This window comes from Gymnoscopelus microlampas (genome assembly GCF_963454915.1).
Source record: "Gymnoscopelus microlampas genome assembly, chromosome: 10".
NCBI classification, from domain to species: domain Eukaryota; kingdom Metazoa; phylum Chordata; class Actinopteri; order Myctophiformes; family Myctophidae; genus Gymnoscopelus; species Gymnoscopelus microlampas.
In genome coordinates, this window is record NC_139947.1 from 18,799,747 (window position 1) to 18,816,871 (window position 17,125).

The 17,125-nt window shown below is 43.6% G+C and overlaps 1 protein-coding gene across 1 annotated transcript in view; it reads right to left on the bottom strand.

Annotated features, from left to right (window-relative positions):
- The window catches only part of hdac7a (histone deacetylase 7a), an 81,696-nt gene extending 71,657 nt beyond the window's left edge, over positions 1 to 10,039 (bottom strand). Inside the window, exons 1-2 of the mRNA XM_084070415.1 lie at positions 9,999 to 10,039; positions 9,487 to 9,672 (exon numbers count right to left, since the gene is read on the bottom strand). The gene's annotated coding sequence lies outside the window, so the exon portion shown is untranslated. The remainder of the gene's footprint in view (positions 1 to 9,486; positions 9,673 to 9,998) is intronic.
- Between the last annotated feature and the right edge of the window lie 7,086 nt (positions 10,040 to 17,125).

Below are 17,125 nucleotides of genomic sequence, written 5' to 3' on the forward strand. Positions count from 1 at the left end.
TGCAATTATGATGTTTTTGTCTGTCTGTCTGTCTGTCTGTCTGTCTGTCTGTCTATAGGCTACCCTGATCCAAATTCAGACTTTTCAAGATGACCAAATCCTGAATATCATAGTGCTTAATCCAACCCATCTCCAAGTGGATATGAAAAACAACACAAGGGAGACAGACAGTATAGCGATTTAGAGCCATTCCATAACCGCCTAAAGTGATGACATGAACATGCAAGGTACTAGGGGTGGGACGATATATCGATATCGCGATATATCGCGATACTTTCTCCCGCGATAAATAATCAACATACTGCCGAAAAATATCGATATTAAAAAAAAAAAAACTTTATTCCGACTCTGTATTTATGTAATGATGATTTTGAACTGTTTGGTGCTATTTTATGTGTTTATGCATTGAATACAAGGACTATCGTGATATATCGTTGGTGAAATTTCATGTAATATATCGTGATATCGCAATATATCGAATATCGTGACATTATTGTTATCGAGGGCCTAATATCGCCGCAGATATCGTATCGTGAGATACCCATATCGTCCCACCCCTACAAGGTACATACATCATTATCAGACTTAATTTTATGCTTTAACTTCTGGTTTATGACCCAAAATTACTGGATATACAGGTTTTGTAGCCATTTGTAGCAATTGCAGAAATATTAGGCCTTACAGTAATTGTCGAATGCTTAAGCGTGTTCTAATCATGTATACTTTACTTTACTTAAAAACATTTTTTAACATTTTGGAAAAAATAGCCAATTTAACACCCAGGTGCCCACTCTTCCTTGGTGCCCACCTATCCTGTTACCGTTAAAGGATTGTGGTGTGTGTGTGTGTGTGTGTGTGTGTGTGTGTGTGTGTGTGTGTGCGCGCACACACGCGCGCGCATGCGTGTGTGTGATATGTGGTGGACTTTAAGGTAAGAAGGGCCAAAAGCTAGGCAAGTGTACTCTGCAAATGTGGAAAAAAAATAAATGAAGAATTGTATCAACCATAAAGGCTACAAATGATGTACTGTTTCAATTCACAGACTTTACTAACTAAATCCAGACTGATTCAAATCCTGTATTTGTATTTTGAACTACCCATTTTGAGGATTTGATCCAGATTAGAGCTTGGATTTGATTTCCTGATCTAATCGGATATCTGAGTGATCCAATCCGGATTTTAGGTTTTCAACTACCCAAAATCCAATTCTGATCCGATCACTTATAGGGATTAAAAGTTTTGAACTCGTGGGCCCTGAATTAGCTGGTGGAATATAACAAATGACGCAAAACAGAGTGAATGCTGGGTTCCCTATTTGAAGGGAGATACATTAAATGTATCTCCTAGGCTCTGGAACAGCCTGCCCTTCTATATTAGAAGTGCCAACTCTATTGAGGCTTTTAAATCCCTTCTTAAAACACACTTTTACTCCTTAGCCTTCCATCATATCTAAGTTCCTGTCTTTATCTCTTGTTGTATGTGATCTGTGACTTTGTTGTTGTTACACTTGCATACTATCTTGTTTTGATGTTTCTTTTGTCTCACCATGTACAGCACTTTGGTTCAGTTTCGATTGTTGTAAATGTGCTTTATAAATAAAGTTTGATTTGATTTGATTTGAAATGAATTAAAAAGGATATTAAAACTATATAAGATTCAATATAAACAAGTCGGAGGAGATCCGAGGCGTTGTGAGCATGTAGATCGGCTATTTTCTCACCATTTTTCATTTTAGAGGTATTAAAAAGGTCTTAAAAGTCCTTAAATTGTCACTGTGCAGATACCCTGTATACACTATATGTTGGTTTGTTTACTTTTGAGTGAGAAAACAATGTTGCACTCTAAGCAAATCATCTGGGGACCCCCCAAAATAATTTGGGGACCCCCCTGGGGTTGAGAACCACTGATCTAAGTGAGTGGGAAGAGTTGCGGGGTTGGATCATGTCCTGAAGATATGAAGGTGGCAGGTGCCATATTATAAAACAATTCTCAACTGAAAAACGGGACGAATCGCGTTAATTTAAACCAGTTATTTTCACTGAGTGATGCATTATACAATAGAGTATGAATTAACCTTATAATCCTGCATGCGTGGACAGCGCATGACTGTGTACAGACCATATGCTTCTAGAAACATGAATGAGCCTGTTTTACATAACAAGGAGAGAGAGAGAGAGCATGACCCTTATTCTCACTAATACTTACTCTACTGTAATACTACGACTCTACAATACCAACGTGTACACTGACTGTTGTAGTTATGAAACACTACTACTGCAGTACTGTAATAGCTACTATATTGTTCCCATCTGTATGAGGAAACGCACAGAGAGAGGCAGGTGAGAGAGATTAAGGAAGAGAGGGAAGGAACTAAGAGAGAGAGAGAGAGAGAGAGAGAGAGAGAGAGAGAGAGAGAGAGAGAGAGAGAGAGAGAGAGAGAGACAGCGGGATCCTTCCCCTTGAGAAGCCAACAGGAATGTAAGGAATGTTACAGGAGACAGAACGGAAGGAGCTGAGAGAATGACAGAGGAGAAGAGAAGAGTAGAAAAGAGAAGAAAAGAAAAGAAAAGAAAAGAAAAGAAAAGAAAAGAAAAGAAAGAGAAGAGAGAGGGTGACATAAGGACGACAAGAAGGGGACAAGAGAGACAAGAGGGACAAGAAAAAGAAACAGATAAAGGAGAGAAAGAGAGCGAGAGAGAGCGAGAGAGAGAGAGAGAGAGAGAGAGAGAGAGAGAGAGAGAGAGAGAGAGACAGAGAGAGAGAGAGAGAAGTGGGGGTGGAGGGGTGAGGCGGTTGATACAGAGGTCAGGGGTCTAGACGATAAGAGAGAAAAAAATACATTCCTCAAAAATCTACTTTGGTCATACGTGTGTGTGTGTGTGTGTGTGTGTGTGTGTGTGTGTGTGTGTGTGTGTGTGTGTGTGTGTGTGTGTGTGTGTGTGTGTGTGTGTGTGTGTGTGTGTGTGCGTGCGTGCGTGCGTGCGTGCGTGCGTGCGTGCGTGGGCGCGTGCGTGCCTACAGTATGTGCGTTTGTGTGTGTGAGAGTGAGAGAAAGATGCCATCTTCTCTGAGTTAAATTAACACTCTGGATTTGACTATTTGTATTTTTAGCCATGCAGTATGAAGAAATCCATTGCTTTCTAAATGACGGTCATCACCAGCTCTAAAATAAAATCCCTGTGTTAATTTCACTCTGAAGTGTTAGCCCAGTAGGGCCCATTTGTTTCCATTTGTATATTTGTTATATTCCACATATAGTATGTGTTTCAAAATACTTGCTGTGGTGTAGTCATAAACATTGTAGGTGTGTGGGTGGGTGTCTTCTTTGGAAATACAGACCACTAGATATGTCATTTAGTCATTTGTTCCTTTTTCACACAACAACCACTAATGTCTATGAGCACAGTTTCCACGATGTCTGTGGAATCTTTAAGAAGTGTGTCTTTGTGTGTGTGTGTGTGTGTGTGTGTGTGTGTGTGTGTGTGTGTGTGTGTGTGTGTGTGTGTGTGTGTGTGTGTGTGTGTGTGTGTGTGTGTGTGCGTGCGTGCGTGCGTGCGTGCGTGGTTGCGTGTGGTTGCGTGTGGTGGTCACAGCCCATCTCTCTCTTCAGTGCAGATAACACAAAATACTTTTAAAAGACACATTCCTAACCTTCATTTGCACAACCATCATCAAGCCAGTGTTGTTTTTGATGCTTCATTTATACTCTGTCATACTACTGTGTCGCTCGCTGCAAATAGTAAAATTTCTACGCTCACAACGCGCTGTAAAAAAACTTGTAAATGGTCTATTTTTGGGAAGCGACATCACCGTCATACGATAAAGTGTTGTTATCTCTCTCCTCTCCTCTCCTCTCCTCTCCCTGCCCTCCCCTCCCCTCCCCTCTCAAGAACAAAAATATCTTCTTAGTCTTTCAAATGTAGTGTTTATTCCATTTCCCCCCAAGTCCCTGTCACTGCCGTTCCCTACAGGGTCTTGTGGGAGGGTGTAGACCACCACACCATACAGATGAAGTCACCAGCCACTGAAGGGAATTTTCAGATATTTATTTGTGTCCTCTCTTGGGCTGCAAGGAAGAGCATTTGACTTTTTTTATTTGTGCAATCACACAAGAAAATGTCAATAAACGGAATCTTGAAGCTTCTTTTTCCCAGACAGCGAGGAGTTTCACCAGGAAGACGTAACGAGTGTGAAGGAACACGCTATCCCTCCCAGTTCCACTCCCTGCTGAACAGATTCCCATATCAGGCCAGGTCAGCATATGTGTCGATGAAATGAAATTTGTCCCTGAGCAAGACTCTTAACCCCTAATTGCTCACAGGTTCTCATTGGAAACAAGACCGCAAGGACTTTCATGAACAACCTGTTAAAAGGAATTATCCTTATCACGCTGGGGAAGGCTTGGCGCCGAAACGCGTCCGTGTGTGCTGTGACTGTCCGTGCGTCTATGAATTAAAACTACCAGAAGGACTTCAGAGTGCTGGCTATTACTTTCTTACAGATTCCCTGATCAGCCTGTAGGATTGTTGCTAGACTAGTGCAGTGACAGAGATCACCCTAACCAGCTTCCCAGCCGTCAACGTGGCTAATTGGGTTCATTTGAGTGCCCGGCCAAGCGGGATACACCATGGAGGATTTGAACCCCTAGTCTCCACAATGGTGGGCAGGAACTGCACCAACTGGATGCCTCCACATACTGTTTGTTTAAGAAATATGAATGTTTTGACGGTCTCAAAATATATACTGTACGTATAAAGTTTAATATAACATATGTTAATATGATAACATATTTGATTTCTATTATGTGGATGGAATGAATAACACTTCAAATCACACGCACACAGTCATACAGAGAACCCACAGAGAGACAAAACAATGTCATCAGTCATATAAAGGTACATGAAACTCATTACCAGGCCAAACACAACACGTTCTCTCTCTTTCTCTCGCTTGCCACCAACCCTCACTCATTCTTTCTTTAAGTTTTCTTTCAGTTGTCATTTCCCCTTTGAACTTCGGTTATTGTTATATGGAAACATCCCACTGCTAATGCAAACGTGCTATACGCTTCTACAGTATGTGAGCGTATGAGAGCACAGGAATTCACTTTGTACGTTGTACAATAATGCTGAGTGTTCATTTCACTCTGGGAAATGTAAATTTGGATGATCTCATAGTTACGAATGGATAAATGAACACTGAGGATTTGACTGTGCGTGCGTACGCCGTACAGGGAAAACATGATAAAATGATTTGAAAGTGTGTGTGTGTGTGTGTGTGTGTGTGTGTGTGTGTGTGTGTGTGTGTGTGTGTGTGTGTGTGTGTGTGTGTGTGTGTGTGTGCGCGCGTGTCAATCTGTCTATGTGATCGATTGTTTGTACTTCACTCTGTCCTCTCTCTGTCCCATGGGAGACAGCAGAAGCAGAGAGAGAGAGAGAGAGGTAGGGATGGAGGGAGAGAGAGAGAGAGAGAGAGAGAGAGAGAGAGAGACAGAGAGATAGAGAGAGAGAGTGATGGGTGTGTCTAACAGGATATCCTGTTCTAAGTGGCACTGCTGGGTCCTCAGTGACCCTCTAACCCCTCTTGAACTATGACCTTACTATAGCTGAGACTCTCTCACACAGTCTGGTGATCGTCTGACTGCATCCTTCCCTTCCTTCATCCCTCCTTTCCTTCATCCCTCCTTTTCACCATCCCTCCTTTACTTTATCCCTCCCTAAATTAACTCAAATCTGGAATACACATTTAACGCCTGACCACAAGAACCCTAGCATCCTTGTTCTGGGCATGTCATAACTGAAGAACATTCAGAAGAAATACACGAAAATTAAGCAAAAATATAAAAACAAAAACATTCGGTAAAACAGCAGCATCTACATCCTCACAAAGCGTCATACGATGATTAATGTCAGATTAGTGCCACCATAGTGTGTGTTTTATTCATTAAAGGTGATATTTTCTTGTTAAAATAAGTTTGTCTAACTCTATATCTTGATAGCAATCACAGGGGTCTCTCTGTCCCTTCAACTCTTTAGTAAACAAAAAAATAAATCTTCAATTCAGACACAATTCAAAACACTACACATGGTGGTTCTGATTGGATAAAAGTGGTATCTCAACCTGAAAATTATTGTCTGTTCACTTTGCCAGAGATGACTTGACCAGCTTTACGATAAAGACTCATCTCACCACCTACATTCTTACCTAATTCATCATAAAACTTAATGGTGTGATTGTTCTGTTGATTGTGCTTAATACGCTCTCTCTTTCTCTCTTTCTCTCTCTCACACACCCACACACGCGCACACGCACACACACACACACACACACACACACACACACACACACACACACACACACACACACACACACACACACACACACACACACACCCCTCTTGTAGTAACTGGAAGCCATTAGCTGATGAATGGATGTTTGTGTTGTTTTAAGCTCAACAGCGCCATCTGCGGCCAAAGGCACATCGTAGACCTTTGCTGTGATTAGTGAGATAATTAGCCAATCAGTGCTTCGACCTTTAGGCCAACCCCAAGGTCAGGAGGACACGCAGCCCTGTGGGAGCCAGGTGCATTCCCATGGCAACCATCTGTCCATCACACGGCTATCAATGGCGGCTAGACATACTGGCCTCATTGTATGTCCTCTTGAAGGGACTTCACATGCACAGACGCATGCGCAGCGTGTGAAGTGAACACAGGGATTTCAAACAGCGCACACATATACACACAGACAGATACATGCATGGCATGCACACAAACACAAAGGAATTTCAGACAGACAGAGACATGCATCCACACATACATTGTGTGCATGTATGCTTTTTTCTGTATACAGTACAGTATGTGTGCATGTGCACGCCTAGATGTGCACTGTGCAGGCTCACCTAAATGTGTGTTTGCACGTGTGTGTGTGTGTGTGTGTGTGTGTGTGTGTGTGTGTGTGTGTGTGTGTGTGTGTGTGTGTGTGTGTGTGTGTATACATGTTTATGAGGATGTGTGTACGTGCGTGTGTACGTATGTGTGCGTGTGTGTGCACATTCATGTATATGTGTGTGTGTGTGTGTGTGTGTGTGTGTGTGTGTGTGTGTGTGTGTGTGTGTGTGTGTGTGCAGAAGTTCCCAGTGGACAGAAGACAGGGTTTGCCCAGAGAGTGGAAATCAACACTTCCTGTTCCTGTAGCGAGAGGAAGTGCTACCGCCACTGTCCCTTATCACTGGATACACAGGCAGCACAGAGAGAGAGAGAGAGAGAGAGAGAGAGAGAGAGAGAGAGAGAGAGAGAGAGAGCCAGTCAAGAAGAGGGACAGTCATACCAAACTAAATGTAGGATTTATTTTGAAAGGTTTCCATCGAATGAAAACGACAGATTGACTAAACTTCATCAAGGACTCCCAGTTTGTTAATTTAACTACTCAATGAGAGTAGAGTACACTCGCAGTTGCAGACCCGTAAGGGTCCATTTGGTTGCTAACTATCAATGAGTTTGCTCTGGACCCCATTAAGATCCAGTGTTACAGGAGAGAAAAAGCATCATGTCACTACTGCAGCCAAATGTGTTAACACATCAAAGGAAAAAATAACTACTCCACTAATAGCATTCGCACAGTACTGCATGTAGGTAGATGCTAGGTAATCGCTTTCACTCATTTTGATAGCTTTGTGTCAATTTAAAGGTCTGTAAGGGATGTTTCAGTGTGTATGTATATTATGGTCCCATATTGATGAACATATTCTCTGCCCATCGGTATGCAACTAGAACGGCGGAGCTGAGTCGGCAGAGGCGCGCCCGAGCTAGCGGTGCGAGTGCATGCGCTGAGGCGATGCAATGGTGGTGCGCCTGCAATGTTGAGTCTACATGGTCCGCATTATGCATCACATGACTTGGACTACCCTGAACGATGGAAAGTGACGCTAAAGAGTGTATGGGCGAGGGGGAAAACTGCTTCCAGCTTCCAACCTGTGGATTGAACGGTACCTCTACTACTGAGACATGGGTGAGCAACATAGACATGGACACTGTACTGCACAGATGAATATGCGGGGGAAGAGCCTGTGTGTGTTAGATCTATTTGGAATTTTAATGGACCATTAGTACAGTATGCATTGTTGTGGATAGAGGCAACTTACAAGAAAGAGCGAGAGAGAGAGAGAGAGATGTTTGAGATGAGGGTGGAGTATGTTTCAACGCTTGGGATTGTCCCAGATGGACACAAGCTGCCCCCTTCCTTCATAAACAGCAGCTGGCCTCCTCCCCTCCCCTCCCCTCAAAACTCTCCTCTCCTCTCCTCTCCTGGTAAACAGATGATGAAGATGACAAAAGGAGGATTCCGCGATGTTGCTTCAACCAAACATGAACAAACTGCTGTCTACTTTTGTCGTCCGTACCCCCCCTCCCACTGAGTCAACACAGCACTATAATGCAGCACTAATGCATGCAGGGCTGACTCACTTCCACTGCGGCCGGCCTCTGTTTCCAATTTTCTCACCCCCCCTCTCCCCCTACACCCCCCCCACCACCCCTCCCAGAAAAAGAGAACTTTTCCTCCAACAACAACAAAACAAGCAGAAAAAAAAAAGTCATGTCTGCCGGGGGAGGAGGAAGGGGAGAGAGAGAAAAGGGCATTTTTAAATGTCTTCCTTCAACGTTAAAGGGATACAGGCAGTCATACACACACACACACACACACACACACACACACAGAGAAAGAGCGAGCGGCTCTGAAAACGCTCGTCATTGTTTCTCCGGCTTCCTTTCTCCGCGGAGAGAGAGCGTGGGAGCGCCCCTCGGAGCGCGGCGCAGGAACCGAGCGCCCTCGGAACAACAGGAGGAAACCGGTAACCTGAGCAGGCAGGGGCCGGGTGGAGAGAAGGAGGGAGAGAGAGAGCGAGAGAGAGAGAGAGAGAGAGAGAGGGAGCGAGATCCCCACCAGGAACACAGGGAGGAGGAGAGAAGAGGAGCCGGGGAATGTTCAGCCAAAGAATGGGGAGGGAGAAAATGTTTTCTACAAGACCCTCTCCAACCTTTTCAAAGCCACGAACCGTCAAACTCGACACCACCACGCAGGGGGAGAACTTCTCCCCAACAGGTCATTTCAGAGTTTTGTGCGTGTGTGTCTTCTCTGTGTGAACCTCTGAAATGACCTGTTGCATTCCACAGTGTTTCTAAGTCCAGAGACTGTGCAGAATAAGTACATTTTTGCATTCCTTTGCGTCACTTGTAAATGCACATGCACTGTTAATGTAAATGAGAATGTACACATGTGACTACATGCCATGGATGGTTTTATATTTATACACTGATCTGTTACAAATTGATGAATTAACACCTAAATTCCACCCATGCCACCCCACAGCTCAGACACACACACACACACACACACACACACACACACACACACACACTAGCAGAATCCTCAGTGTCAGCTTTAAACCTGATCGGACCTGTAAGATCTAAAGCTGTGTCCTCTTACCAGTCTGTGTTGCTATGAAACATCCAACATGCAGAGGAAAGTGTCAGAAGGATCCGTCACTCATGGTCCAGTTTGGTCCAGTGTACAATCGGTCCAGCAAACGAGTCTCTCCGAATACACACATACGCACACACACACACACAAACTCACACACACAAACACACACACACGCAGGATCACTTCCCTCTATGAGAGCCTTGAGAAAAATGAGGGGCCGCAACAAAAGGCACAGAGGGAGAGAGGGAGGGTGAGAGAGAGAGAGAGAGAGAGAGAGAGAGAGAGAGAGATTAACCCCACTGAGCTGAGTGGTGGACACACTCCCTTGCGCGCGCGCACACGCACACACACACACACACACACACACACACACACACACACACACACACACACACACAATATGGCACAGTACTTGGTCTAACACACACACACACACACACACACACACACACACGCATGCACGCTCTCTCACACATACACACATGCACTTACACACAGCTGGGCGACCATATCACTGACTTCTTGTGTTTTCTCTGAAGTGGCGAGTGGAGGAAGGGAGAGCGAGGACTGGAGCATGTGTGTTAACGTTAGGCCAGGAGGGAGGGGCCCGCTCGCAGTCCGGAGGCAGCCAGCCTGCTGGAAAAGACAATAGAAGGAAACACTATATCAGGAGGAGGCAAAATACCAGCGTAAAAATAATTAACAGACAGGGGGAAAAAAAACTACGACATGCAGTGTAAAAACACGGCTTGCACTCTGCACAGCTACAGGTCACAAAGCAACAAAGTATACTTTCTCACAAACTCCCCCAACATCTTAACCCTGTATCGTATTCTGGGCCTGTGTCTGTCATAATAGGCGAACATTCTGTGAAAACGGCAGATCTAAGAGCCTGTAAATCAAGCTATTTTCGACTGAGATTTGGTGTGTATGTGTAGGGGGGGGCAATTATATAGCCCTGGGGGACCCCGGTCAACAAAGTATATAGGGTTCAAGTGGGTAATAATCACAGTCTGAATCAGAAACAGCAGTGTATACCAGAGATTTGCTTTGGCGTCTTGTGACTTGACAAACAGGCATCAAACAAAGTCAACATCTATAGTTGAGCCTTTCATGTCTTGATCATTTCAGGACCAGCTGTTTGGCAAAGTGACTTTATATGCATACACACAGACTAACGGAGAGCATCGCAAAATATAGCTTTACAATAGTTTTGCACATCAACGCACTTTAAAGGAGCATACCACTGTTACTTCATCCATCCATCCATCCGTCTTCATCTGTGTATCTGGAGTCGGGTTATGGAGGAAGCAGGTCCTGCCGAAAAATCCCAGACTTCCCTTTCCCTTGCCACATCAGCCAGCTCTGCCTTTGGGATACCAAAGGCGTTCCCAGGCCACAAGAGAGATGCATTAAAAAAAAACATGATTAGACCCACAGGGAAAATTCATTTTTCAGCTTCACCCAGCTGAGTGCTTCTCAAGGGAGCGCAGGGGGCGAGCAGTTGAGGGTTTTCTTGCCGGGACCAGGAATCGTAGCTGGGACCTTCTGCTTCCCAGGTGGTTCTCTACTCATTCAGCGAGTATGGCCGCCATATGAAATCCCCCAAACTGGTCCTCAGTCTGCACCGTGGCCTCTTCTCAGCTGGGCGTCCCTCTGTGGTAAGGTGACCTGGGTCCAGGAGGCATCCTTATTACTGTAGAATAGATGCCTGAACCATCTCAACTGGCTTCGTTCTGCCCAAAGTGGCAGCAGCTCTATTCCGAGTATTTCACATATGACTGAGCTTCTCACCCTCTCCCTGAGCCACCCTTCTGAGTCCATTTTGACCGCTTGTGTCTGCAATCTTGGACTTTTGGTCATGACCCACATTTCATGACCATGGCTTGGGTGCGAGTAGGAACGAAGACTGACTTGTAGATTGAGAGCTTTGCCTTCTTGCTCAGTTCCCCTGTAGTCACAGTGAAGCAGTACAGTGAACGCTATACTGCTCCTGCTGCTCAAATTCTCATGCTCCATTTTCACTCGTGAAGACCATGAGATACTTGAACTTCACTTGGGGTAACTAAGGACTCATTCCCTTCCTGGAGTGGGTAATCCACCAGTTTCCTTCTGAGAAGCATGGCCTTAGATTTAAAAAGTGCTGATCGTCATCCCAGCCGCATCACAATTGGCTGTGAACTGATCCAGGGAGAGCTGAAGTTCACAGATCGATGATGCCATCAGGACCTCATCTGCTTCTTCTGTTATGTGTTGTTAGACCTGCAGCTCTATGACGTAGGCCAATGTGTCATCCTCCAACCCGATCAAACCATGTTCGTAACATCATCTGTGAAAAGCAGTGATGCAATCCTCAGATCACCAGACTGTAATCCCTCTCCTCCACAACTGCACCTCAAAATCCTGTCGATGAATATCACAAGGAGGATAGGTAACAATTTGCAGCCCTGGCGGAGGCCAACCCCCGCCGAGAATGAGCCAGACTTACAGCCGAGGACTGCATTGCATTAGTGCCCGCCTCACACCATACTCCTGCACAGCACCTCCTGCAATATCTCCTGGGGTCATACACCTCCAGATCCACGAAAGACATACAGTATAGACCGGATGTGCGTACTTCTAGGATCTTCCAGGATCTGCAAGTGTAAAGAGCTACAGTAGTCTGTTGTTCCATGACACCAGATCGAAATCCACACTGGTACTGTCCCAGACTTAGACGCAATGTTGAAGAGATGTCATCCCCCACAGAGCTGACATAAATCACTTTTCCTGGTCACGTTTCCTGAACCACTGTTTGATTACATTTTGTCCATACTCAATAAATGTTACATCAAAATGTACCGGAAAACATTTGCCAAAGTTAGCTGAAACAACTCACTGTATTGTTATTAAAAGCCATCTTCCAGCTACAATTTGAGTTTGAAGTGCAGCTGCACTTGTAAGGAACTATTTTTCCAGGTGTATTAAATTAAATATGAATTTGGTCCAACAGCTGTGTTAGCTTACTACTGTATGGACATTTTAGTGCAAATAAGCGGTGTAGTGACTTTCAGAAGGGTGAATTACCTATGCCTAGCAACTTGAAAGTCTCATAGTTTTTTTCCTCACAGTTTCGACATGAAGTGGCAGTGAATGATGTATATGTAGGCTGAGATCTACTAAAGTATACACTGCATACACACAGCGTGTACACAACATTTGTTGAAGATAGGGACAATCTCTGCTAATGGAGTCAAACAAGTCAAAATAAGACATTACATTCTGGACTACTGTGGGAAAGAACTTGTGTCACAATCCTTTTAACCACTTTAACCATTTTATACTTTGGATATTCAAAAATAGCAGATATACAAGCTCATAGCATGTCACTTCGTGCTGTGCTATGAGCTTGTAGATCTGCTATTTTTCTTATCGTGAAAATTTGTGCAAATCTTGAATATATATTCTTTAAAAGCAAGCATTTTAAACTGAAATCTTTGCTTCTGGGGGTCCCTGGAACAAAATATTTTGAGATGGGGGTCGGCGGCCAAATACATATAATTTTGGGGGTCCTTGACATGAAAAAGTTTGAGCACCACTCATTAAGAAGACATCATCCTCAGGTCTTAATGGGTTAATTTTAAGGTACGTAAGGTAAGTAGACACCTTTCACCAACGAGCCACATTATTAAAATGACCATTCATTTTGCACTATGAATGTGGACCGTCAAAGAACAGCTCCGGAACACACCAACCCACATAGTCAATTCAATCTTTATTTCAGACCCAAGGGAGATCCATATCACAATAAAAACACAATACAATAAAAAATATAAAGAGGAAATACAATAAAAAGACTTCCAACATGTTCAGTGTAACTCCCTCCAAGCACAGACAGACACAAGTGGTTTCCTTGCTACTGATTTATTTGAAGGTGACTTCAATCCTCCAAATCCACCGTGAAAACTAAATAATAAACATAAAATAAGCATGTTACATTAACATAAGATGGCGTCATGCACAGCATGTAAAAATAGACATTTACCAGAGTAAAAATACCAACAGTATGAGCAAAATATAGACAAACAAACAAATACCTCGTTGGCTGCATGCTACACAAAAAAGGGAGTACTCTTCAGTCTTCAGGTCCTTATAGACTTTTCTTATAACTTAGACCATAACCTTTCTTATAACTCTTAAGTTTAGACAGTCTCTTGTGATCAGCATGTCACGGAGCTTCTGCACCTGGCTGCTTGTTGCTGCTTAATTGCATAATGCAAAAGTCCTGTGTGAACCCATTTCACGTGAGAGCAGACCAAACGAGACACAGAACGACTTTGATACTTCAAAATAAAAGCATTACAATAACTTGACTCAAATAACCATGAAATAATGTACATAAACACATTAACTTAAATACAGCCTTATTATGAACTTGGTCTTAGATAAATAAACAAATTATGAAATTATAAACGATGACAGCAGTTACATTCAGTTTTGAAATTACAGACAAGTGCGTCAATGGTTCCACAGTCTAGAGGAGAACCTGACACAACACAACTAGTATAGGGTTTGTTATGACAGCAATGATGTAATTTACTGACTCAGATGCCCTACACATAAATCTATACATAAGATTGCGCAGCACAGCAGAGCAGGTGGGTACCCCAACACTTAGTCAGGTGGGTACCCCAACACAATAGTCTTCTTGATGTTGCAGAGAGGTTACGACGTTTGTGTTTTACAGGATGAAACACTCTGTCACGTGTCAGTGGGACACACACACACACACACACACACACACACACACACACACACACACACACACACACACACACACACACACACACACACACACACACACACACACACACACACACACCCCTAGTGATAAGGCTGACCACAGTGAGTTCACAATGGGCCTGTATTCTCAGCCCGCTCTGATTACACACACAAGGAGCTGGATTACACCCCTTTAATTCAATTTCCTCCTCTTTGGGTCAACCGTAGTGTGCGTTTGTGTCTGGTTGGTGGTTGTGTGTGTGTGTGTGTGTGTGTGTGTGTGTGTGTGTGTGTGTGTGTGTGTGTGTGTGTGTGTGTGTGTGTGTGTGTGTGTGTCTGCAGGCTGGTGGTTGTGTGTGTGGTAAGTGTCTGGCTGGTGGTTGTGTGTGTGGTTGTGTGCGTCTTTGTCACTGTGTGTGTGGTCGTGCATTTGATTAGATTTTGGTCAGAGGCGACTGTTGGACTGTTGGACGGATGAATGTTGGATGCGGCTGGATGGTTGGTTTTCGGATGGATGGATGGATGGATGGATGGTTGTTAAGACAGGAAAATGTGGTCAGTGGTGAATTTCTTCCTCAAGTCACAATTGATTTGTATTCTATGTTCAAGCCTTTTCCTCTATTCAGCAGTTGACTTTCTGACATAATATTCAATCTCCAATTTTTTGACCCACTAGATAATAATAATTTAGTCCTTTAGTTGTTCGCACACAAAAACAACTAAACGCACGCGCACGCACGCACGCACGCACGCACGCACGCACGCACACACACACACACACACACACACACACACACACACACACACACACTCTTCCGGCACTCTTTACTAAGTAAGTACTAGTGATTTACCAGTCCAGTCTAAACCACTAAGGAATGTCTCAGCTAATAAAACCTTAGTAATGCATACAGTGGTTACTAGAAAACAGCTGTTAGTGGTGTTGAATCAAAAAGCAACAGAAGTCACCACAACCCCATGAACTGAGTTCCTCAATTGTAACTTAAAAAAATAACATGTAAATGTATGACCTTATAATAATTTCTGTAAGCACAAACAGTCAGCAAGTTCAACCTAAATGCAGGAAGACATTGGCATAAACTTCTCCAGTACTTACACTCAAATGGAGGCAGAAACAGGCAACAAACATGGGAGGATCTGACAAAGCTTCAGAGAAACAAACAATCAATACTGGGATTGGCTGGGGCAAACAGGACACAGGTGATACAAATGAAACATGAGGGTGGGTGAGACAAGATACGACAAGGTCAGACAGGAAACACTTAAACATTAATACAAAATAAAATACTAGAAAATACCCAAAACACAAGAACACAAAACACTAAGATACAGAAATACCCTTAAAAATAAGGCACAGAAATGTAGAATATGACTGACTTCTCTGTCTTTGAGAAACAGATTATTGTCTCTGTCGGGTGGAGGTTTCTGTTTGTTGGTTCCCCAGGTAACCTACAGTGCAAGCTAACTCACATGCATCAGTATCAACTTATTTTTCCAAATGTAGAGTAGCCAATCATTTTTTACCCCCTTTTTCTCCCCAATTTAGTCGTTATGCCAATTAATTCCTCCCCACACACATGTCTGTGTTGTCACTGCTGTTGTATCCCACTAACTCACCTGCCAGTGAGGAGCCCCCACCTGGAGGACGTAGAGCCTTCGTCCTACTCCTCCCGCCCAACACTCCCTGCTGACAGGTGCTGCCCCCAGCCCTTAGGAATGCATACAGTGACGAATATCATCCTCCCCGCTCGGCTTCCCTTCCCCAAACACGGGCCAAATGTGTTCGCCCAGACGCCGGGCAAAGCCTGACGCACCACGGTGGATTCGAAGACACAACCTCCGTGGTGGTTGGCAGGGACTTTACGACTGCGCCACCCGAGCGCCGCATCAGTATCAACTTGGTAAAACTATGTTGTTGCTGTCGGGCAGAAACCTCTTTTAACTTTTGTGTTTTTTCGTAAATGAACGCCTCGAAACGTGGAGGCGGCGCATTTTGAGCTTGTAGATCTGCTACTTTTGCTACTTTTGAATTTGAATCCTGAAAAGTAACAGTTTTGAACATATGAGGTTTCCACTCGACAGAGACGATAACCATAATCATGCTTATAATAGTTTGAACTTCGAAACAGATGGTGCAACTGGCCACAGAGGCCTAAATATCCTTCCATTTACTCATCCGCACTTCAAGTCTTAATGACATCATGGATGGTGTTTCCAACTCTGCGGTAGAGCTGATCATTCCTTTCCAAGCGTTTTTAAGTCTCTTTGCCATAAAGAGATGAATCGTTGTCTGATGTTCAGTGCTCAATATGTAAAAACAAAAAGGAAACTGATGACATGCATTAAAGGTTTTACTACATACTGTAAGGTTTTGTGATTCTTGCAGCAATACAAGTTGTCTCTAGAGGACTATAGTTTTCATAGTAGGGTCTGCGGAACCCCAAGGGTCCTTGAGCGGGTTCCAGAGGGTCCCTGGCTAAATTAGGAATGAAACACTTGAGACCTATTTTATTTTTCGGCTATTCGTAGATATGCAAGTTCACAATGTATCATGTGAGCTTGTACCTCTAAAGCTAAGACATGCGAATTGCATTGTGTATTGGACGCAAATGCTTGACAATCAGGTCTACACATTTACACAGTTTTCGTGTGTCCTATATACAATTTGCAGTGGTGGAAAAAGTACTCAAATGTTTTACTTAAGTAGAAGTATCAATACTGCAATGTAGAAGTACTCTGTTACAAGTAAATGTCCGGAATTCAAAATTTACTTGAGTAAAAGTACAAAAGTATTGGTAACCAAATGTACTTAAAGTACCAAAAGTAAAAGAAGTAAAATGTTTGAAAATAGCCTAGGTATAAA